This window comes from Macaca mulatta, chromosome 12, assembly GCF_049350105.2.
Source record: "Macaca mulatta isolate MMU2019108-1 chromosome 12, T2T-MMU8v2.0, whole genome shotgun sequence".
NCBI lineage: Eukaryota > Metazoa > Chordata > Mammalia > Primates > Cercopithecidae > Macaca > Macaca mulatta.
The window spans coordinates 93143332-93168757 of NC_133417.1; the positions used below are offsets into that span (position 1 = coordinate 93143332).

Sequence of the window (25426 nt, forward strand, 5' to 3'; positions counted from 1 at the left end):
TTTTTTTTTTTTTTTTTTTTTTTTTTTTTTTTGAGATGGAGTCTCACCCTGTCGCCCAGGCTGGAGTGCAATGGCAAGATCTCGACTCACTGTAACCTCCACCTCCCAAATTCAAACGATTCTCCTGCCTCAGCCTCCCAAGTAGCTGGGATTACAGGCACTTGCCACTATGCTCAGCTAATTTTTATATTTTTAGTAGAGATGGGGTTTCACCATGTTGGCCAGGCTGCTCTTGAACTCCTGACCTTGTGATCCGCCCCCCTTGGCCTCCCAAAGGACTAGGATTACAGGCATGAGCCACCACGCCCAGCTTTCTGGCTTTTTATGACTAACCAAATCACCATTTGGAATTCTAAAATATAACAAATATTAAAAGCAAAATGAATTTTCCTTTTATACATATGTTTGAGCTTCAAAATTTTTCTTCTAGGGTTTACAAAATTTCACTTTCTGCTTACATACCTCTCAACAAAGAATTAATAAAGCATTGGTGAGACATATTAAAGACATAACAAGGTATAAAGTATTACTAACATTGTTATGAGGCAAAATGCACTTTACTTAAACTGATGTTCTTCAGTTACTTAAAGAAAACTCCTTTAATCATTCTAATACGTTTTGAATTTTATTTACAGATCACATAAGATGCCTTTCCTATTAGCCAAGGAAGTAGCTGTGTTTGCATCTGAGAAATATCTAGACCTCTTAGTACGTACAGACCTAGAGCAGATCATTCCATTAAATATTCAAGAGCAAGCCTGGTAAGATTTTCAAAAATGCAGGTATTGAGACCAATTAAGTATAATGGGGATTTTGCATGAATTTGCTCAAGAAATTAAGGGTTAGGAATTAAATAATGATTAGAGCTATAAGGAAACGTGTAGATAATTCTCTCATTCTGTCATTCTAAGGAAAAAGCTATGATTTTTGCTTGGTTATTTATAAATAAAATTAGCCTAACAAAGTTCATAGAAAAATTATCTAAACATACTAGCCTAGCATTCAGCTACCTCACTTGGAACCAGATATTCAGCCACTCATAATATTCTCTGGAATTCTTGGAATCTTCAAGCTGGAAATGTGATTGGGCAGTTGAGACAATAGGTTGGAGAGGCTCTGGATTTCACAATTCCTTGAAAAATATGAAGGTGTATTATTGCCACCATGTGTAAATGCGTCAAATTTAATGCTGAGGGTAGTTTGACTCTCTTATTTGCAAGGAACAAAAATGTGTCAACTTATCTCAAATAATTTAGAAGTTGTAAGAATCAACATTGTGGTGCATACATACTAAATTCTCTTCCCAGCCAATCTATTCCAAGAACATGTGTGTCACTCCCCAAATCTTTGTTCTTCCCAAAGAATCATCAATGGTACACCTACACAAGGTAGACTAATCAAATATTTTTTCCTATGAATAAATAACTTTAAACTAAATGATAGACTGGTTTTGCACGACCTGTGTTGTATTAATGTTAGCATATAAAGGAAATTTTTATAAAATTTTGCTTTTCCCCTGCCTGGTGGCCCAACCCTTTGATGGAATGGAATATATAACAGGCCCAAGTATACCACGATAAATTCATATTTTTACATAAGTCATTTGTAACCAAAAGAATCTTAAATTACACATATGGACATGCAAATTTATAAAATACTGAACAATCAAAGCTGAACAACATGAACTAAGAAAAATATGAAACCTGAACAAAACTGGAATCTATGGAAATGCTGACTCAAAAATTTTCACTCCACGCTCCACCATTGATGAGGCTCAGCTAAATTTTGTAGTCCTTCTTTGGGTCAATTTATGATAGGATATCTCAACCTCTACTATTTATTTTTCCACTGAAGAAGAATTTCAGCTTTTTAGAAATTATGATTTGTTGTAATCCCTTATAGTCCTGACTTTCTACCTATGACTTCCTCTTAGCTTACATTCTCATTGCTAACTTGTTTTCATTTTCATAAAACTAGTTAAATGTCTAAGAAGGAAAATTGCTATTTCTTGCCTCGGTTGCCACGGATAGGTGGCCAATCAGAGGACTGACGGTCCTTAAGTTAACTGATTGTCCCTTGTAGATTCAACTGTGAGAACTCAGTGTTTGTAGAGTTCACTCATTTCACCATAATCTAGGAAATAACTGGCCTTTTTGAGGCCTGTCTAGTAAAATGGCAAAGAATTATTAACTGCAGAAGTCGTAGAATTAGAAAGAGTTGAGCTTAAAGGAAAATTATTTCAAAGCTAAAATTAATTTTGTTTTAAAGTAGAATGGCGTATAGTTCATTCCTTGATATTAGGGTTATAATAATTTTTGCACTTACCAGATGTTAAGGTTTTGACTTAGCCAATAAATATTGAATATCATCATGGGGATCCAAGATTAGATAATTTCACAGATAAATTATTCTTCTTGTTGGTTTACAGTTGACTAGCCACAATTTTTAGCCTGTTGTCATCAAAACATTTAGGTCACCAGACAACTTCTGCTCCTCTAGATATATTTATATTGTTGGACAAAACTAGGAAAGAAAGTAAAAGAGACCTTATCCTTGTGGAACTTTTGTCTTTTTATTTGAGAATAAAAACCTTTTTTAGGGTTTGTATCTACACAGCATTGGCCAAAACTATGTCATATGGCCATCTATTGCTATGATGGACACTGAGAGGTCAAATACTTTGCTTTCTCAGTCAGAAGTATAAAGGAAGATAAGAGAAAGGAGTTAGAAATGACTTTGGGAAACCTAACCACAGTACCTGCTTCAGCATTATTAAGTTCCTCAGAAAATGGAAGATTCTAGTAGGAAGGTTAATGTCAGTAGACAAATGGAGTGTAATATGAAGAATGTGGTCTAGATGTGTCCAATATTTCTCGTGTAAAAAATACCTGGTATCAAAAAAAATTATTGGGTTGCTTTTCAGCTGCATTTTAGATCTTGTAAGCTGAAGATGCATGTATCCAGGTGTCTCAAAATCACAATAAATATATTTTGTAATGCATATGAAAAGATAAAGCCTCTCACGAATCTTAAATTTATTGTTAGATGTTTGTTTTGCCTTGCTTGAAAAACACATTTATTTATTAAAATGGGTAAATATCAAAGAGTCCCATAGAACAAAGAAACAATAAGCTATAATCCAAATGTGGATTAATCAAACTAAATGTGGATGGTTTGTATACATTACTTAGTCCAATGTTGCATAAAGTGGAACTTCACATCTACACACTTCTTACAATAAATATATCATCGACTAAAATATACTACTATTTTTAAAAATTGTTTTATAGCACAAATGAGCAACTCAACGGCATGTTCCCTCTCTTAAACTTTAGTAAACTGTATAATTTATTGAATTTTTGTGTGAAATAGAATATACCAACAGCCCAAAGCAGGCTCCAAATCCTTTCAAAAATTTTTGTTCTCCAAATTTCTTTGTAACCATGCTGCCACCAAGGATTCTAGCTTCCTTCACCTTACTCATGTAGCATATGGCCTTGCTTTCTTCAGTCTCCTTTTTATATTGGATTTTGTTGGAGGGACTTTGAATTTCTCTCCACTTACTACAAAGAGTTGTTCCCCAGCTCCTATCTAATACTTACATCCCCAGACCAATCATATTGCTCTGGAAACGCTCTCCAATTAACAGTATCTACTCTTCTTAGAAAACAGGGAGAAGTTATAAATAGGATTTCATTTGTTAAACTAGAAAATCAATCTTATTATTTCCCTTTAATAATTTTCTCTTCCACTAACTCACTACCTCATCTGCATGTATCTTGGTCAATTTTCTCTGGAGGGGTAACCAATGAAATCAAAAATAGGAAACAAATAGATGAAACCGAAAGCTGACTCTGAAAAGGCCAACAAAATTGATAAATCTCCTAGCAAAATCACAAACAAAAAAGAGAAATAATATAAATTATGAATATCAGAAATGAAAGAAGGGTATCATAATTAATTCCATGTACATTAAAAAGCTAATAAAGGAAAATTATAAACAATAGTATGCCCACGTAGATAAAACGGACCAATTCCTTGAAGACACAATCTATAAAACTTACACAAGAAGAATAGACTATTGGAATATCCATTACAGAAATTGAATCAATAATGAACAATCTTCCAAAATGGAAAGCACTAGTCTTAGATGACTTAATTGTTAAATTCTATCAAACATTTAAAGAAGAAATGATTTTGAGCACCTTTTCATGTACCTGTTGGCCATGTATATGTTTTCTTTGGAAAAATGTCTATTCAGGTCTTTTAATCATGTTTTTAATTAGGTTATTTGGCTTTTGCTATTGAGTTGTATGTGTTCCTTTTATATTTTGGTTATTAACCGCTTATCAGATACACCATTTGTAAATATTTTCTCTCATTCCATAGGTGGCTTTTTCAATTTTACTGTTTTCTTGGCTGTGCAAAAGTTTTTTAGTTTGAGTTGTTCCACTTCCTTATTTTTGCTTTTTTTTTTTTTTGCCTGTGCTTTTGGTCTCATGTCCAAAATAATAGTTACTGAGACAGTAAGATATCACCTCACACCTGTGTAGGATGGTTATTGTTAGAAGGACAAGAGATATGAAAAGATGTGGAGAAAAGAAAACCCTTATACAATGTTGGTAAAAATGTAAACTGGTATAGCCATTATATAAAGCAGCGTAGCGGCTCCTCAAAACAATTAAACAATTACCATGTAATCCCAATTCTTGGTATACAGGCAAAAATAAATAAGCCAGGGTCTCATATATCTGCACATATTTCCACTCCTATGGTCATTGGCAGCATTTTTCACAATTGCCGAGATATCGAAACAGCCTAAGCATCCATCAATGGAAGAAAGGATAAATAAAATGAGGTACATATAATGCACATTATTCATCCACAAAAAGAAAAAATTCCTCCATTTGTGGCAATATGTATGACCCAGGAAAGCAATATGCTAAATGACATGAACCAGATACAGACAGACAAATACTGTATGATCTCATATATATGTAGAATCTAAAAAATTTGAAATCATGGGAGTAGAAAGAACAGTGGTTGTCAGGGGCTAGGGGGTGGGGAAAATAGAGAAGTGTTTGTCAAAAGGTACAAACTTTCAGATATAAGACGAATACATTCAGGGGAAGCTAATGTACAGCATGAGTTGATGTGTTAACTAATGTGGTTGTGGCAATCATTTCACAATGTCTATGTATATCAAATCTTCACATTATATGCCTTGAATATATACAATTTCTATTTTTCAATGAAAGATTTCAAAATGAAAATATAAATTATGCCAATTCTCTATAATTCACTTTTATGTATGCTTAACATAGAATACTGCTTGTTTCAAAAAATTAAAAGAAAATTGAAATTTTGTTAGTAATTTCTTCTTAATTTTATTAATTTCCTAAGACTTTTTGGGAATATGTATAGTCTCCCTATTAAAGAAACCTATACCAATAAAAATTTAGATATATAAAAGAGAGAAAATGAATTATATATGTATGTATTAGAAATGACATATTTCCTCAGAATACCTCTCTTTTCAAGGTTTTGAGAAACTAATACATATAATGCCTGAAAACAGAGTAAGGAGAGAAATTATTCCTGAAGTAAACATTTCTGACTTTAAAAATAAGTTTTAAAAGAGTTAGATGTTACAAAGAAAACTAAATACACTAATGTTTTGTTAAGTCACATAGAAGCTGAAAAATGTCTCAATGGAATTTTTTTTTTAGTTCTGTTACAGTAAAGTGTTATCACTTCACATTTCTGCTTTTCTCAAAGTTGATTATAGTGTGAATAAATCAATATACAACATTTCGTAACAACGACAATTGATGGAATTGCATATATTACTGCATACCATGAAAGTTCTACCATATTCAAAGTTATTAATGCTTACATAAAATATTATTTAAATAGTAAAAATAATATTTTTAGAAAAATATTGTAAATACATTGTACCTCTCAAACTATTTTTTCTCTGCTATGTGACACACAAACTCTCAGGTTCAAGGCCCTCCCATACAAATTTCAGTTTTGCTAAATATAACAAAACACTTTCTTTACTCACAAAGAATATCTGAGTGCCACTGAAGATGACATTATTGAAGAAATAACTTGAATAAAGAAAAAGGAGCATTAACCTTGACTATGCCTTTAGCTCCAGCCACCTTTTTAGGAGGAAATTGTTGGGCAGGTTGGGGAAGGCTAATAGCAGAACGAAAACTGTAAGCCAGATCGGGTGTCAGGAGGGGAGGTGATAGAAGGATTATAGGGTCGGGGAACGGAGCCTGAGGAAGGATTGGGACCTGGTTCTACCTGGCAAGGAGCAGCCTGGGGAGGAGGGGAGAAGTCAGTTGGGTCCGTAGAAAAGGAGGATTCAAAAGTCTCAGAGCTTGCGGTGGAGACTGAAGGAACAGATAGGAGAGAAAGAAGAAAGATTTGGGACGAGTCGCATTGGGAGCGGAGACTACGGAGGGACCAATGGGTAAAAGAATGCTTGGACATGGACTTCAGGCACCTCAGATCATTTGCCCATTTAATGTCAAGAATTATCTAGATCTTGTAGGATGGAGAAATTGAAAGTGCCGTTTTCTGGCTTTTTGGAACCACTGTCAAGTTTGTACTGGGGTCAAGCAGTATTACAGAAGAAAATAAGGTGTTTAGGTTTTAGGTCAGGTGTGAGTTGAAGAGGTTTTAAGTTCTTGAGAACACAAGCTAAGGGAGAAGAGGGAAGAATGGAGGGTGGGAGTTTGCCCATAGTGAAGGAGGCAAGCCCAGAGAAAAGAGAGGGTAGAGACGCAGAGAAGGGGAGTGGTGAGCAGCCCTGGGTTGCAATGTGGGTGAGCAGCCAAAGTAGGCATCCCCACAATTGACTTGCCACCAAGGGAACATGGGTGAATGATGAAGGAAGGCATCCCTGTGGTGATCAGACACCAATGGAGTGTGGGTGAATAAATCAGGCAGGCATCACTGCAGTGATTAAACACCAAGGGAAGACTGTCTTCCCGAGTCCGTGACCAGTGCCGGAGTTTTGGGTTCACGGATAAAATGTGTCTCCTTTGTCTTTACTAGAGAGGAAAAAGAACTGGAATTGGAAGGACAGGGAGATTGAAGGGTAGCAAGAGAGGCTGGAGAAGAGAGTGAAAAGACCGCTTACCTGATACAAAATTGGTGAGATGTTCCTTGGGCTGGTTGGTCTGAGGACCTAAGGTCATAGGTGGATCTCCTCATGGAGTGACGATGAGGACAGGGGACCAATCTCCTGAAGGAGTCCTCCTGTTCTGGGTTTCGGCACCAAATGTCATGGACATCCATGTGAAGAGACCATCAAACAGGCTTTGTGTGAGCAATAAAACTTTTTAATCACCTGGGTGCAGGTGGGCTGAGTCTGAAAAGAGAGTCAGCAAAAGGAGATAGAGGTGAGGCTGTTTTATAGGATTTGGGTAGGTGGTGGAAAATTACAGTCAAAGGGGGTTGTTCTTTGGTGGGCAGGGGCAGGGGTGGGAGTCACGAGGTGCTCAGTGGGGGAGCTTCTGAGCCAGGACAAGGAATTTCACAAGGTAATGTCATCAGTTAAGGCAGGAACCAGTCATTTTCACTTCTTTTGTGATTCTTCAGTTGCTTCAGGCCATCTGGATATATATGTGCAGGCTTGGGCTCAGAGGTCTGACATCGACGGGCGTTGTTTTTTTTTTTTTTTTGAGTTCTGTTACAGTAAAGTGTTTTCACTTTACATTTGTGCTTTTCTCAAAGTTAATTATAGTGTGAATAAATCAATATACAACATTTCTTAACAATGATAATTGATGGAATTGCATATATTACTGCATACCATGAAAGTTCTATAGTATTCAGTTATTAACATTTACATAAAATATTATTTAAATAGTATAGATAATATTTTTAGAAAAATATTGTAAAAATATTGCATTTCTCAAACTATTTTTTCTCTGCTGTGTGACACACAAACTCTCAGGTTTAAGGCCCTGCCATACAAATTTCAGTTTTGCTAAATATAACAAAACACTTTCTTTACTCACAAAGAATATCGAGTGTCACTGAAGATGACATTTTTGAAGAAGTAACTTGAATCCACTTAAATATGTTTAAAATACAAATTATTCACTGTATTATTTATTTTTTGAGAAAGAAGAAAATTGCTTTCAACACAATTCACAACTGATTGAGCAAAAACCTGTAACACTTAATAAAAAGATTAATTGTAATGACACTGTCTAAAGTATTATATTTTTAAAGAAAAGTGAGTTCAAATAAGACATACCTATTTTTAAAACACATATTAATTATGCATATAGAATGTATGAAAAACTGCATTGATACCAACTCATATTCCTTTCACTTTTAATTTTAATTTCAATGGCATAAGTTCTTATATTTTATTATTTCATAGCCTCTCTGATTCTATAGTCTAGGGTAGAATCTAGGAATTTGTACTAGTCCAGATTTATTGTAGGACATAGAAACCACTCTAACCATTTTAAACAGAGAGGCATTTTAATAAAATTATATTTCCAAAATACTTAGAATTAATTGAGGAGTGATAATCAGGGGGCTGCCACTGGACATGTGATTTCAAGAATAGACTATTGCAGTGGCAATCCAGTGGTTCAAATGCTGCCACTCCACACCACAGTTACCATCATTGAAAGGGGTTATTAACTAGCAGAATGTAGGGCCCAGCCACTAGCAAAATGTTTGATCTTCACAGCATGTGTGTCAATTGGCAACAACACAACTCAACAGAAATATCACTTGTCCCTCTGTTATACAGGTACACTTCATTAGCAGAGCCCAAATCATATTCAGGACCTTAGACCTTAGCTACAAGGTAGAGAGAGAGATGCAGTTAGACTTAGAGCCATAAGGTGCCACAGAAAAGGAGAGAGATCGCCTAGATTCTGCACAGCACCTTAAGTGGTTCTAAAATAGCTGACCCTGAAGACCATACTGAAAAGATCTCAATGTTCACTCATTTAAAACAAGGCTAAACCAAAGTTTGAGTTTACTGGTAACAAATGTTTCTTTTTTATATTAGAATTAATAAAGTAACATCTATGGCGGGGTGCAGTGGTTCACGCATATAATCCCAGCACTTTGGGAGGCTGAGACAGGCAGATCACTTGAGGTCAACAGTTAGAAATCAGCCTGGCCAGTATGGTGAAACCCTGTCCCTACTAAAAACACAAAAATTAGCTGGGCGTGGTGAGGCATGCCTGTAATCCCAGCTACTTGGAAGGCTGAGGCAGGAGATTTGCTTGAACCTGTGAGGTGGAAGTTGCAGTGAGCCGATATCATACCACTGCACTCCAGCCTGGGCGACAGAATGAGACTCCATCTCAAAAAAAAAAAAAAAAAAGGAAAGTAACATCTAAGCTGAGTTTAAATTTCAAAAAATTTAAATGGAAAAAAGAGATGTTGTAAACAAAAGCACTATCATGAATAAATAGTTTGGGCCCACCCTAAGAATATATGCTATTGTTATTCAATAGAAGATAGTTCTAAATGATACTTGGTGCCCATATTGTGAAGAACTTTGCATTTCCAGGCTAAATAATTTAAGTTTCATACCTTTATCTATTGGGGTTGTGCTAGCTGGTAAAACAAATAGAATCGAAAAATACAACAGCTCGAACAAAATAGAAATTCATTTCTCATTCTCATAACCATCTAAGATGGAAGTTTCTGGTTGGAAAGCAGCTTTCCTCCACATAGTGACTTGGAGACTGTGGCTTCTTATTTTGTAGTGCAATTGTCCTCTAGGGCCCCACCATTATCCATATACTACCAACCAAGGGGAAAAACACTGTGGAGATTGCACCATTCTTAAAAATCATGGCTCAGAAATGGCACATATACCTCCTTCACATTCTATTGGCTAGAACTCAGTCACATGACTTTATACAAATAAAAGGAATGCTGGGAAATACAGTTTAACCGTGCACTCTGGAAAAAATATTGTCGTTAAAAATCTGCTACAATTCTGTAGACACACATCCTCTCGTGGGTTCTCCAAGAAACATTAGTATTACGAGTTACTCTACAATAATTAAAACAAAACAAAACAACAACCAGTACCCAGCGAATAAAAGGCTCTGAGAAGTTTTCTAATAAAGAAACCTTGTAATTGTATTTATACAAAGATTTTATACTTGTTTAACTATTGAAACCCATTTTGAAAGAATGCTTCAGAAAACAATATTATAAGCAAAGAGCAATTAGTGATAATCTCTGAGTAGGGGAGTATTACTGTATGATCAGAGCTATTCCTTTGAATTATTAAGCTGGATAGTATTTGCAGGGTACATAGAAGAGAATTAGTTTGAGGAAGGCATGCCATGAGGGATGACATTTAATCATAAGTGATGACATAATAAAAGTAAAACATTATATAGCCTGGTTTAGGCTGATGACAGAATGGAAATGAGAGAATTTTTTAAAAAAAATCATTGATACTGAAATAAACAGACCTGACAACTAATTAGATGTAAGGCTACAGAAAAGAGTCACATATGTATCTACTTTGATGTGAACTAAGGATGAGGGAGAAATTATAGATGTCTCCAAGGTTTTATTTTCAAGGAACTAGAAACATGGTAATCAAAAAGAGTTGTTTTGGCAATTATTAACAGAAATAAATCAGAGAAATATAGGTAACAGTTGGTTTTGTTATGAGGCATTAAAAAGCCTTAAATTAGTGTAAATCTTGGAAATTTGAAGTTGCCAAAGATAAAGTAAGCAACAAGAAATAAGGAGGATTAAAGCCTAGTTATTGAGGGTTACTGCATTTAGATGGGAAGAAAAAAAGATTAAAAAAATAATAATAATAAGGAAGACACAATACCTAATGCTATGTATCAAAACCAAGGGAGGAAGAATTTGCAACCAGTCAGTGGTCATCCACCACAAATAGCATAGAAGTGACCAGTATTACTACATCACCAAGAGTGTGATACAAATAAGGTCACATTCCATTTAACACTCAAATTAAATGCTCCAGGCAAAATTAGCAGGACAAGCAATTTTCTTTAGAACTCTTTTTTCACTTCAAAGGCTAAAAGAACCCTGGGTCTATACTCAAACAAAACTTACAGGCCAGCTTTTTTAAATACCAGGTGAAATGAAAATTAGAAATCCATCTCAGTACCCTGGGCACACCAGTTTTAGGTTACCTTTCTTTTTTTTGCTGAAATAGAATGCTGCCATTGAAAACAAACCTTAACCAATATTGCAGTGATCACTTTGCTGGTGCAGGTCTCCATGTAGGCCACAGTTATTCTTTGAGCTAGAAAATGATTTCTTCACACTCTAATACCAAATTATATTTTTGAAAATACATAGTAATATATCAGCTAAAATTCACACAGAAGCAGACTAAGGAAAAGACTAAACCCTCACACCCTAAAACATGAAAATTAGTAACTCAGAAAAGAAAGGGAAGAATCTGGTATAATATTTCTGGGCTGTTAATGCTGAAACTATCATTTCGGAATTAGTGTTCAGACAAGAGATTGATGTAATCAAATGCTAAGAATTCTCAATAACATCCTTAAATTGGAGAGTGGTGGACAGAAGAATGCATTAGGAGTCCATAGCACATAAAGAAAAACAAAACAAAAACACTGAACTTTTGAATCTAGAAGTCCTACTTAGCCAGGACAGGATCTCACCAGAAATAGAAAGGTCAGTCAGGGGTGGCCTGCTCTTTTCCAAGGTTTTATGTGATCTGGCAGAATAGGTAAATTTAAGATTCCACATAATTGATTTGGCCTTGGTAGAGAACTTTTAGTAGGACCTCAGAGCACAGAACAGCTCCTGGATTTTCCAGAAGAGACTCAATGCTCTTAACTAGAAAAAGTATATGGACATTAACACCAAACCTACTATCTGTATCTCTGAAGGGAAGGTAAATTCCTAAATGAGGCAGATAAACATAAAACAGAATTTAAGCAAGGATATGGCCTTGAAAGTATCCAAACATGCTAAAGAAAAGACAGAAAAATACCGCCTGAATTATTGAGGTGTTGAAAGTGTAAAGAAGGAAATGTAATCAGCAAGAAACTAGGTTTTTATGAAGAGCCATATAAATGTATATTAATGTTAGTAATGTGGTTAATAGATTTCTCAACTTTTAGTATATACCTAAATACAATTATTGAACAGTTAATTATCTTACAGAATACAGAATAGATGTTACCAATGTGGTGTATTGCCCATATTGGCAAGAAGAAAAATGGGAAGAGACATGGAGGAAGCAGAAGGTCTCTAAAACCTCAAAAACAAGAAACACAAAACAAAACCAAGATGTAGAGTCAAAAGTTGATGGGAAAAGAAACAGAAGCATGAACGTATTATTTAAATTTTCAAATGTAACAAATTGTTAAAACAAAAAACTGATATACCTATCAAATTTGAGAGGGAGGAGAGGAAGTAAAGATGTATTGTATATTGCTAATAAATTATGGGAAAGGGGCATAAGAATTCTATTTAGCGCTCTAGCAGGAACTAGGAAAAGAACCAAAATAAAAATTGTTTTAAAGTGATGCCTCTGCAATACAGTGCTGATGTGGGAAAAAATAAAATGTAAGCCAATTGATTTCTATTTTAACCATTTAATCAGATTTCATCATTTACACATTTTATCATTATAATTTTGAAAGTCAATATTCCACTTGTTGTCCAGGTATTAATTGCCTGCCAAGGAATTTAAGGTAGGCAAAAAATTTCAGCAAACTTTTCCCTGAGCAATAGGCACACTAATAGTACTAATACTAATATTAATAAATACTAATACTAAAAGAGGAACACCTTAAGTTCCTCTTTGGATAACAAACAATCTGATAAAAAGTGAGTTTCTACTTCACTTTTACAGGGAGAGATCTAGAAGACTTGTATAGCTGGGTTTTTTTGTTGTTTGTTTTTGGATTTTTTGGTTGTGTGTGTGTGTGTTTCTTTTCTTTTCTTTTTTTTTTTTTTCTTTTCTTTTCTTTTCTTTTCTTTTTTTTTGAGACAGAGTCTCGCTCTGTTGCCCAGGCTGGTTCATTGCAACTTCTGCCTGCCAAGTTCAAGCAATTCTTCTGCCTTGGCCCCTGGAGTAGCTGGGACTACAGGCGTGTGCCACCATGCCCCGCTAATTTTTTGTATTTATAGTAGAGATGGGGTTTCGCCATGCTGGCCAGGCTGGTCTTGAACTCCTACCTTCATGATCCACCCGCCTCAGCCTCCTAAATTACAGGCATTAGCCACCACGCCCAGCCAGCTGTTTCTTTTAATCAAGTTTTACACACCAGGCACTCTGCTGTACAGATCACATTAAAGGAAGAAGCATGGGAGACAATACTATTGAAATTCAATATTTTGTGGGCACAGATAACTTTTGTGTTTACTTAAGCAGAGTGTTGGTACTGGAAGACAGACTGAAAGAATTTATGGAATAAGTTAAACATAAAAAATTGTTACAATATAGAGTTTGTTTACAAGAATAAGGAAGGAATAAATGTATAATGAAATATGCTTATTCAGCTCCTCCGGCATGTCATTGTACCCTCAATCCCACTCTGCTCTTTATTCCTCAAATCTTCCTTTCACACAGCCCTTACTCCCAATTTCATTTGCTTTCATTTACTCATCCTGCATGACTCATTTTAAATGTCACTTCCATTCAGAAGTCTTCTCAAATGAACCTGGATATGATTGCATTGCATGTGCGTATGTGGTACCATATGCTTCCTGTCTTAGAGGAATAATCAGACTTTAGATTAATTATTTACTTAATTGTCTGTCTCCTCTAGTTTATTCAAAAATCTTTTAAAGAAAAGCCTATGTCTACTCTGCTCTCCACTGCATTTCCAGGGCACAGAGAATGTCTGACACAGTCAATACTTACTAGAGAATAATTTTTTAATGAATAAATAAGTAAATGAATGTATGAATATATTACATTGTTTGTTTATCTGTTTGTTTGAGGGGAGAGAAGGAAGGCATTGAGGATGCTATTTCAGGATAAGAATTTTTATTTATTATTTTTTAGTGAAACAGAGTCAGCCAAGGGAGAGAATAGAGGTGCAACTAATAACTATTTAGTAGAGTAATGCCTTCAAGAAATGCTTCTCAAACCTTAAGTGCATACAAATGGCTTGAATAATCTGTTAAAAACACAGATCGGATTCAGGAGGTCTACATGGTGCATGCGACTCTACATTTTTTAAAAGCTCCCAAGTGATACTGATCCTGGGAACCAAATTCTAGGTAACACTGTGTTAGAAACAGTAGGGAAAGATGAGTCTAATTCCAAACAACAATAAGTGTGTTTAGCCTGCAAGGAAGAGAATTCCAATTTACATAGATGGGTATATAGACAGATGGAGACAGAGAAACCTAAAGGCAAAAAAGAAGACAAACAAAGGTACTCTCATTGAAAATCCTCTCTTCCCCCAGTAACTAGATGGCATACTACTTAAGTATTAAAAATTTGAGAGTGGGCTGGGCATGGTGGCTCACACCTGTAATCCCAGCACTTTGGGAGGCCAAGGCAAGTGGATCACTTGAGGTCAGGAGTTTGAGACCAGCCTGGCCAACATGGCGAAAACCCATCTCTCCCAAAAGTACAAAAAATTAGCCGGGTGTTGCGGGCGCCTGTAATCCCAGCTACTCTGGAGGCTGAGGCGGGAGAATTGCTTGAACCTGGGAGGCGGAGATTGCAGTGAGCTGAGATCCCGCCACTGCACTCTAGCCTCAGTGACAGAGAAAGACTCTGTTTCAAACAAACAAACAAAAAAGGAAAAGAAAAGAAAAGAAAGGAAAGGAAAGGAAAGGAAAAGAAAAGAAAAGTAAAGAAAGGAAAAGGAAAAGAAAAAGAAAAGAGAAAAGAAAAGAAAAGAAAAGAAAAGAAAAGGAAAAGGAAAAGGAAAAGAAAAAGAAAAGGAAAGAAAAAGTGACCTGGGCTTGCACAAATAGGAAAATGTTTTCAATCAGGTGATGTGGGAAAGGAGAGCAGTTCTTAACTTTCACCACTAAAATCACCTGGGGAGTTTTCAAAAGTTCAATGCTCAGACTACACACCAGGACAACTAATCAGAATCCCTTGGGTCTTTCAGTATCAATATACTTTAGAGCTTCTTAGGTGAATCCACTGGACATCCAACGGTGAGAACTGTACCCCTATCAATTTGACAGCAGCTAACAACTTGAAGCCAGTGGGACCTGTAGTTCTCCTCTCCTAGAACCTCACTACTGGGAGGTATGCTACCATCATAGTAAGACTCAGGCTGAATTATTACATGTTTAGAAGGTTCAAAAATAATTAAAGTCATACTAATGTAAACTAGATGAAGTCTTAGCTATTTAACCTCTTAGGCAGTCCAACTGTTGTTGACTTCACCACACAGAAGAATTTGAGAGCAAGCCCAAAGTAAGAGTAGGCAAAGTTTATTTCAAAGCAAAAGTACACTCTGAGAGGCAGAGCAGGCTGCTCAGAGGGAGAGACAGCAGCTAGTTCCTTAAGAGGAATTCCTTTTATGGCTATTGTTTTATGGGAGTTGTTTATGCATATTCATTCATAAAATACTAATGTAGTCAAGTTATGCAAAGGTGGACCTGTGGTTGGTGGAGGGCCTTAGCATCTACATATGCTAACACACATCTCATGCCTCGTTAGCATAAAAAATCTCACCTAGGGGTGTGTTTTCTACTATCAAAATGAGGAAAAGTTCACTGTAAGCTAAACCTTGAGCCTAGCTGCATGTGTGGACAAAGTCCTAGCTTCCACCCACCTCCAGGCAGGAACTTGTGGTTTCTTGGGCTTTGGGTGTTGACTGGCTGGAGAATGGGGAAGCTACATCTAGAATAAAAGGCTTTTGTTCTCTTTCCATGGCTGTACTAGGTATCAGGAACTTGTAACCACCTGGCGGTCTTGTAGGATTGTTTATCTTGCAGAAAAGTTGCTGAAGCAGGTGGGTACAAGAGAAAGGAGCCTGCTGTGAAAGGGGCTTCATACAAGGGGACAAGTTAGGATCATCTAACTTTGTAGTTGGATCAAGAGACAAACTCTCCTAGCAAGTGAAAGGGACAAGTCTTAACGGGTCACTGGAACTAGTGTGCTTGCTGAGCTCCTCAGACTTTTAGATCTCATTAATGATAACTGTACTTTTTATTTTTAACCCATCATATATGTTGTACAACACTCATTTAGATAATGAAAATTTATTTTTACCATTCCTTATGTTAATTAACAAATTCTCTAGTGTAGATTAAGATAACACTAATTGAATGGCTTGCTATACTTGTGGCTGGTATGGGCCTTTGATTAAAATCTTTCAAATGCTAATCAAACACCCTTGAATTGTAAACAACTCATTCTGTTACTTAAAATTTAAACACTCCCTAAAGTGTTGATTGAAGTCAGTCGCAGCAAGTATCATTGTTGAGTGCTCAGTGATTGAGGGCCAGAGTTGCAAGACTTAGGACAGTATCTTACAAAGCAGAATCAGATTGAATCCCACACAATTCCAAATGATCTATCAGACAGACAATTCTCGTGAGAGATTATCTTATTTATACATATCTGAACCCAGGTTTCATCCTTGCTTTACATAAAAATATAAAGTGTTTCTGCATTGTGTTAGGGAACTCTTAATTTTTCAATATTGCAAGTGACATGTGAGTCAATGGACAATACTTTGTATTGTTCAAATATTTATCAAGAATTGCTTATAATTTCAGAAACAATGTCACCAACAGCAATATTATTTGTACTAATTGAATCATTAATACAGCATCCCTGTATCAGTCTACATTTGGGACTGTTGCCATCACAGTAATATTAAACATTGGTGAAACATTTAGCTATTTCATTATGCTTTCCAGCACAAATTGTACATGATCGTTTTTTTTTAAAAAAAAATGCACTTAGCTGTATTATAACTTTTCTTTTATCTCTTTTTTATGTCACAGCTATGTTTCATTCTATGTTGCAATAATTCAATTTTTAAAACATTCTTTGTATAAGTAGGTCATACATTTATGAATTCTATTTCATAATAGTAAAGGGAGAGTTAAAATATTGTGCTGTTTGTTCATACTGAGCTATTTTAAGTATAGATAATATGAAAGTTTTAAACAAAGTTACTGAACAGAGGTGTGCACACTGTGAGAACTCAATAAAAAAAATAGAGAGCGTCCTTTCAAAGTGGAACTAATTACATTGTTTCCTGATGTTTTTCATCAATGCTCATTACTTGCTCCATAAATACAGTGTTTCCTGAAGAATATGACAGAAAAATAAAAGATGAGAATGATTTTGAATAAGCTCCCAAACTCATCTAACAAGTTTAAGAAGTATGTTAGAAATAATAGATGGGTAGGTAAGTACGGAGAGAATGAATTTAAAAATTTTTCCTCTGTGAAAGCAACACCAAACTTAAACAGGCAAGAAAGATTTCATTGAACGCGATTGCAATAAAATAGAGAGAGACCAGAATACAGTACAAAAGCCTTCCCCCCACCTTATCCACAGAGGATAGGTTCCAAGACTCACAGTGGATGCTGAACCTCAGGATCGAGCCCTTTAGGTAAATACAGTCGTGTATTGCTTAATGTGGAGGACATACTCTGAGAAAAGTATCAATCGGCAATTTTGTTGTAGGAACATCATAGAGAGTACTTACACAAGCCTAAATGGAATAGCCAACTACCACCCAGGCTATATGGTGTAGTCTACTGCTTCTAGGCTACAAATCTGTACAATATGTTAATACTGTATAACATGTTAAAACTGTAACACAATGGTATTTGTGTATTTAAACATAGGAAAGGTAATGTGTTGTGCTGCAACATTACACAGCTTGAGCCTAGCTGCATGTGTGGACAAAGTCCTAGCTTCCACCCACCTCTAGGCAATAGGAATTTTTCACCTCCATAATAATGTTTTTTTTAAGAGACAAGGTCTTTCTCTGTCACTTAGGCTGAAGTGCAGTGGTGTGATCATCACTCACTGTGACTTGCAACTCCTGGGCTCAAGCTATCCTCCCACCTCACCATCCCAAATAGCTGGGACCACAGGCATGCACTACCATGCCCAGCTAATTTTTAAATTATTTTTGGTAGAAACAGGGTTATGTTTCCCAGGCTGTTCTCAAACTGCTGGCCTCAAATGACCTTCCCACCTTGACCTCCAAAATGTTGGGATTACAGGTGTGAGCTACCTCACCAGGTCTCCATTATAATCTTATGGGACCACCATTGTGCATGTGACCTTTCATTAACTAAAACTTCATTATGTGGTACATGACTACTGTTTTCCCCTATACATACATACCAATGATACAGCTTAATTTATACATTGGGCACTATAAGAGATTAACATCAATAACTAACAATAATATACAACAATTATAACAATATGCCAGCATCACTACTCTGCTGCTTTGGGGTCATTATTAAGTAACATAGGGTTACTTCAACACAAACATTGGGGTACCTCGACAGTCGATCAGATAACCTAGATGGTTTCTAGGTGACTAATGGGTGAGTAGCACATACAACGTGCATATGCTGGGCAAAGGAATGATTCATGTGGTGGGTTGGATGAAGCTGGGTGACACTGTTATGGGTGGGTCTTTGTTCTTAGAGCTCCCAAGATGGTGGCACCTACTCCCAAGATGACAGCAAGCCTTTTGTTCTCTGACCTGGGGTTCTGGGCCTCAGGGATTCGAAGGAATGGAACCTTGGGCCATGTGGTGAGTGTTACAGCTCTATTAGAAGCCGTGGATCACAGAAGAGAACTGTGGAACCCAGCGACTAGTGTTCAGCTTAATTAGGATGAACCTGGGCACTTAGCCACACAGGAACAATGGTGAGCCTCCAGCCCGAATGGGAGCAGCAATGGGTACCTGGCTGGGTCAGAAAGACCACAGATACCCTGCGGGATCCAGAAGGGTGGAAGTCAATGGTGGGTCTGCAACAGCGGCAATCGGCAGTGGTGGATGGCAAGCAAAACCTCAGCTCGAGCCGGAACAAACACAGACCAGAAGAGTGTGCAGCTGCAAGATTTAATAGAGTGAAAACAGAGCTCCCATGCAACGGGAGGGGACCCAAAGGGGGTTGCCCACTCCCAGGTCGAATGCCTGGGATTTGTATCCCAGTCACTGTCCCTCCCCCTGTGCTTTCAGATGATAGATGATTTGATTGTTTCTTTACCTCCTGCTTTTAGCCTAATTGGTATTTTAGTGAGCCCTCTTTACGACCTGATTGGTTGGGTGTGAGCTGCATTACAAGCCCCATGTTTCAAAGTGGGCGTAGTCACCTTCACCAGCTAGGCTTAGGAATTCTTAGTCCGCCTAGGACATCCAGTTAGTCCTGTCTCTCAGCACGAGATTTTTATCATACTACCCAGAACACTATGTAATTTAAAACTAACAAATTCTTTATTTCTGGAATTTTCATTTAATATTTTTGGACTGCAGTTGACTGTGCGTGGGTAACTGAAACTACGGGAAGTCAAACTATGGATAAAGGGTACCTATAGTATGAACTCAACTGCATTGAAAGCGACGGCAGGAGAGTTTTGGAAAAGCCAGGCATGAAGATCATAGACAACGTGTGTTGCCAACTGATCTTACCCAAAAGAAAAGTAAACTATCTCATATTTTCATGAAAAGAGGTAGTTTTATAACTTTGAGCAAGGCAGTCACCTAAGTTAGGCTACTACCCTCCCACAGAAAGTAGGAGATGGGGTGCTATCTCTCTTAATGTTTACATTTTAAAGACATGGCAAACAGATCCTTCAGACATTCCTGAGTTGTAAAACTGACCAGAGGCTTTTAAAAGGATTTACTTCTCAAAGAGGCAGAGAAATAATTAACAATTACAGATTTTCTAAGTGAAATGCTCTAAGGAAAGGGAGATCAGGACCTGGAGTCAGAAGGAAGGCTGCCTAAAGTTTAGTCAGGCAGAGGGAACTACAAGGCCACCTGTAAATTAGTCACCCTGGAAACCATAAACTTATTCCACTCATCCCCAATACCTTCTTCTCAGCCCCAAGGTATTGAGAATTTGTTTTTGGATGAGGACAAAATTGTGTTTTGAATAATTGATCCATTTTTTGTTGTTATTCTTGTATTTATTAAAATTTAGAAAAAATAAAATAAAATAAAACTTAGAAGATAAGACAAAGTGTTTCCCATAAAATTTTTGTCAACTGTGAAGAAAATACCATGACTAATGAAAATGTATGCATGGATAAGTTTGGATATGTCTGTTAAAAATTTTTGTTGTGTGTGTGTATATATATATATATGTTAACATACAGGATAAATGTCACATTTTATTGATACGTAAGTATTGTCCTAAATGCTACAATTTTATCACAATTTGCCCTGTTATCATAAACAATATAAATAATCATTTAAATGACTGAGCAATACAATTAATTTTCCATTATAAAATTTATATTCAACAGGCAGCATGAACATTTTATATACTCCCTTAAGCTAAATATATTTCTGCTGTGCTTTCATTTAAAGTAGATTTTCATTTATACAATACTCTATTGCTAAAGCACTGAGGGCTTACTTCAGAAATGTGCATTTCATTTTTTTTTTTTTTTTTTGAGAGGGAGTCTGGCTCTGTCGCCCAGGCTGGAGTGCAGTGGCCGGATCTCAGCTCACTGCAAGCTCCGCCTCCCGGGTTTACGCCATTCTCCTGCCTCAGCCTCCCGAGTAGCTGGGACTACAGGCGCCCGCCACCTCGCCCGGCTAGTTTTTTTGTATTTTTTAGTAGAGATGGGGTTTCACCGTGTTAGCCAGGATGGTCTTGATCTCCTGACCTCGTGATCCGCCCGTCTCGGCCTCCCAAAGTGCTGGGATTACAGGCTTGAGCCACTGCGCCCGGCCTGCATTTCATTTTTTAAGTACATGAAAGTATATTAAAAATCTCCCATTATTATCTCTACTTATGAATATCTGTTTGTACAAGACTTGAAGTTGAACAAAATGATTTTTTATGAAACCATTAAGCAAAGATTCATTTAGCCCTAAGGATAGAAATAATTGTATCTGTGTAGATCTGGTTTTGTAATAGATCTAATATTTCTAAATTTGCAAATAAGTTCTATTAGAGTTTTCCCCAAGCATATCCCTAGACACTAATAACAAATATTTGAAAAAGATACTGCTATTTTTTTTCTCTCTGCATTTCTTATTACTTATGTGCATCATCTACCCTTCATATTTTCCAGTAAGTGATTGGTTTAAACACAATTCTTACAATATAGCGTTTGTGACACAGAGTGCATTTTATGAATAAAGGAACAAAAATGTTTGTTTTCCCTTTCAAATGTTTTTGCTAATCTTTCTTATTTAGTCTTTTGAGTAAACATCATTCTATAGGTTGCAATAATCTTTAATGAATCATAATGTATAAATTTAAAAATTATAATGCATATAAATAAGTTGATATTATTTATGTCCTATAAGAATCTGTTAAATTATGAAAAGCAAGATCTCCTTGTGCATTTGATCATTCTTAAAAATTCAATTTATTCACTCTCAAACTTTCAGAAATAATAAAACAAAAAAACATTGTTTAACGTGAAGCAAATCACCTGTTCTTGAAGTGGAGGTCTGAGCAACCAAGGGCAGTAAGAGTGACTTCAGCAAATCTGAGGCAACCTGTGGAGCGGCAAAAGCAGTAGATTTAGAGGCAGGAAGACCTGGATAGGAATTTCAGCTATATCATTTTTTTGGCACATATTGGAAACAAAGAATAACTTATTCTCTTTCTTGCCTATGTTAAAATATCTACATATGATTATTAAATTGCTCTTTGTAGTTCTCTTAGTATTAATTATATCAGAAATTTTCATTGTGTAACCCTATTTATTCTTTGGCAGTCATTTTCCTATTTACATCTGTCAATTTTCATTTTTTAATGTCCCCTTTCAACTTTGTAGTTCACATCAGAAAAGGAGCAATGTGTAAAACACTTTTAAATCAGAAATGGATGATCTCACAGATCACCTTTAAAAATATGATATAGCAGCAACTGCATGGTTCTGATGTTTCCCTTGATCCAAATCTATTTTCTCCATTAAATGTCCAAAGATTAGAACTATGTGATAGCAGACAGCTTTTTTGTGGCCTTACCTCTTTTTTGTATTTTCCAAATTTTCTATATGTAATTATATCAAGTCAGTAGCTTCATTGTGTTTAAGCAGATGACACCAACCCAGGCATATTCATAGAATCATAATAGCGTTTTTGAACAAACAAAGACGATTTCTCTTGCTTTGTTTCTCTCATTTCTGCAGGAATGGCAGCTCCCCCAAATTCCACCCTGATAGTTTTTTTTTAATCTTTAGGACAGTGTCTCCTACCTACTCACCAAGTGTTTATCAGAGTTATCTCCTTCTGTGTCTGTGGTTTTTCACATTCCTGCTCTATTTTCATGTGGTATCTACTGCCACATCATCAAGACCTGCACCAAAGGCAGCACCACTCATGCTCAAAGTGCCAAGACCCAGTTCCTGTTTTCTATTCTGAAAGTAAATGGGTCTAAATAGACACTATGTGTTGCACTTGTACTACAAAAATTGTTCTCAGTTATAAAAGAACAAGTAGTGCTTTCATTGTCTCACGTAAAATTTAAAGTAACTGCCACTAAAGCTTTTCTTTTGCTTTCATTGCAGCTTTCTCTTTCTGGAGTTTAAACATAAGTTCAGAGATGTGGGCACAGGCACAGGATAATCTAATGAGAGTCAACAGCTTTACAGAAGAAGCAATCTGTCTTTTTCCAATACAGATGCCATGTTTTTAAATCAATTGTACTTCTTTACTCTTTTATTTTAGGTTACTTTTCCCCCAAGGAATGTATTTATTCTTGAGTATACAGATATTCAAGGAGATTAATTTCTCCTATGTGACTTCGCCTCTCACAGCCCCTTCCATGAGAGGTTAGACAAAGAGACAGGTCCAAGTTCTATTCTGAGCTGCTTTAGGGCATGTATAGCACCCTTCAATAAAAGGACAAAGTAAGCCCCATATAGCAGTTTATTGTCTGTTGGTTGGTTTTGTTTTTCCCCCAGGTAGACATAGCAGCAGTCAGCAGGGAAAGAAAATAATATCTACTTTTTGATTCCTGGGAATTCTCCATCTGTGATGGACTAGAGGCAAGATCAGATCACCTCTGGTGCACTACAAATAGAAAGGATTAGAGAGCTCCACTCTCAAGGAAGCAAAGGACATCTATCCTGAAGTGAAAGTAAATTAAACCTAGTAAATTAAACAAATTGACATCAAAATTGCAAAGACAAACTGAGTTTATACTGTTGTATTTTATTTCATATTCTAATTATTACTACAGCTATGATAACTCTATACTTACATAATTACCATTTTCATAATTTTCATATTTTAAAGATATGAACATAAAGTCTAAAATTACCCCAAATAATGAAAAATCGATTGAATTAGTGGGTTACTAAAATTATTTTAATTTAATAATATGCAAAAACCTTTGTTTCTTGGGTAAAGACACCATAGATTCAATCGAACTACTTATCTAGAATTGATATGTAACTTTATTGTCTAGTAGATGAGGGCTATAATGTGGCCATAAATTATCAAAACTACCCTACCAATGCTAAGGGAATAAATTAACCTAATGGATGATTTTGTGGAAGGATGACTTACTTCGGGGTGAGTATATTCTACTGTGGCTCCTCATTTCACCTTTTTAAAGCAATTATTCCTGAAATGAAATAAAGTATAACTTTAATTTGTATACCTACTCATATATACCTAAAATATCCCACTAGAAACCATCTCTGATGGTTTTACCTTTCCCGTCTTTGATCAATATCCTGGAGAGAACCTACAGCAGCTATCTAGTCACCTGTGGGTACTGCAACTGTCTTTTGTCAGATATTAAAAACTCTAGTCCAGTTTACTATTAGTTAACATCAAATCTGGCTTTTTCTCTTGCAGGACACTTTCTTAGGCTCTTTGGAGCATCTCCTTGTGTCAATTAGTTATTGTTGTATTACAGGACAGCCTAAAACTCGATGGTTTAAAACAACAACCAATTATGATCTCTTAGAAGTCTGTGGTTTGACTGGTATAGTTCACTAATCTAGATTGGTTTACCTAGGAGTGACTCAGCTCCACCCCTCTTTCATCTTCATCCTGTCTTTGGGATGAGTGGGCTTTCTGAGTAACATTCTTCTCTTGATAATGCAAAGGCATAAGGAAGGATGGGTTAATGTGAGTGTACAAGCATATTTAAAATATATGTTATAGCATATCTACTGTCATTTCAAAGGTGAAAGCAAATCACATGGGTAAGCCCAACATCAATGGAGAACATATTCTTTCCTTGAAAGTGAGGACAAGAGAGTGTGAATATTTCTGGGTAATAATTTAATCTACCACATTCTCTTTAATTCCTATATCCTGTCCTAACACCCCCAACCACCACCGCTCCATAACACTATTCCCTGAATTAGTGATGAAAACACTGGGCCTTACTACTTTTTCCTCCATCTTTTTGTGCAGAAGTGTCACACTTGCAAGGCAGTCCTTTCAGAATGATTCAAACCTGTTACCTTCTATAGGGTCTTTATGACCCACAGGGAAACTCAGCATCTTTGGGCCACCAAACTTTAAGAGTCATGGTCATTTCTACAATAATCCTGTTTCTTTGCCTCACACTAAAAGGCACTTCTAGGGAGTATTGTGTCATCATGATTTCCAGGTAACATGTGGTCATCGATTTCTGTATCTTTCCCAAACCCCAGGGCACATGAATCAAGATTCATTAACATAGTCTCACCATGTTGGCACGAGGGAACCTGGGGCTCTTTTATGTAGCTCGATCACTGAGGTAGGGAAGAAAAAGTCCAAGTATCACAACTTATGCTAAAGGTTTAAATATCCTTAGTTTCTACTGTCTTGATGGTCACCAAGCAGCAATGTACCATCTTCAGAGCTCCATTGCCCTTGTGTGCTGCATTGTGAGTTTTCAATTTAGGGTGTCAAACTGTGGTTGAATAAATAAAAATGGGAAAGTTTCCATGTTCATGATTATGCTAGTATTTTCTCCTTTGACCCATTATCCAGTACTGATTTATATAGGTAGAAGCCTACTTGTTATAACTTAAACAGTTCATAGAATGCCTCAGCACCTAAGCATATTTTTCCTATCTGGATGCCGTAATAAATAAAACAACACTATTAAACATGATTTCTTCAAGTCAGCATCTCATCTGTAGGAAGCTCATACTTTAGACTTATGTACTTTGGGAAGATTACTGGACATTGGTTAGGAGTACAGATAAAGTAGGAGTAGATATGTTGTGAAAGGAAATCAGGGATCAGAAAAAGACTTCCCTTTTTTATTTAAAGCTACTCCCAGTTAA

At 36.3% G+C, this 25426-nt stretch overlaps 1 long non-coding RNA gene across 1 annotated transcript; it reads right to left on the reverse strand.

Moving 5' to 3' along the window:
• Window positions 1-23762, reverse strand: LOC144333319 (uncharacterized). Its single transcript, XR_013401895.1, has 4 exons — window positions 23703-23762; window positions 21617-21683; window positions 7157-7387; window positions 1-2523 (listed from the first exon to the last, which is right to left on the reverse strand). It is a non-coding gene; the product is annotated as an uncharacterized LOC144333319 (long non-coding RNA).
• Window positions 23763-25426: the final 1664 nt, after the last annotated feature.